We start from the raw sequence: 653 nt of genomic DNA, 5'->3' as shown, positions 1-653 counted from the left end.
GGACGCTGTGGACGGAGGCCATGAAGGGAAGCCACGGAGAGTGGGAGGAGGTGGAGGAGACCAGCCACAGTATCCTTTCCCCTCCTTCCACCTGGACAGTCCTGCACGGGTTTGAGCTTCCCCAGTAATGGCTTGGCTGTGCCCCCTCCCCCACTGGTCCAGTCATGAGCAGCCTGAATGCATATTCAACAAACAGCACGTGTAGGAAGGGAGAACAAAACAGTAATCTCTGCCAAATAGAGAAAGGCTATGCCATTTATATCTGAAGACTTGAGGAAATGAGCATAAATATTCTAATTATGTCTAGACAATGATAACGATTACCTTACCTACCTCCAACCTCTCTCCGAGTCCACTTCATGACTAGTGTCTCTGTCTCAAAATTAAATAGGAGCACCTGACCATGTTGTCTTATCAGTATTGTTTTTAGCTTTATTTTAATTATTCTATCAGGGGCTCATCCTTCCCTGCCCCACCCAATTCACCAAACTCGGAAGCAATGGCTGGAGAAGGAGTTGGAACAGTTAGGCCAAAACAAGTATGTGGATGGAAGTCATAGCAATTCTCATTCTCCACCACAAGTCATAGCCATTTCTGTATCTCAGGGAATACTGGAATGGATTTTCACATGGAGAAATAGCTTCTACTACATT

Source organism: Manis javanica, chromosome 2, assembly GCF_040802235.1.
Source record: "Manis javanica isolate MJ-LG chromosome 2, MJ_LKY, whole genome shotgun sequence".
In the NCBI taxonomy this organism is placed as follows: Eukaryota; Metazoa; Chordata; class Mammalia; order Pholidota; family Manidae; genus Manis; species Manis javanica.
The sequence above is the reverse complement of the archived record's forward strand: the minus strand, read 5'-3'. Positions refer to the sequence as shown.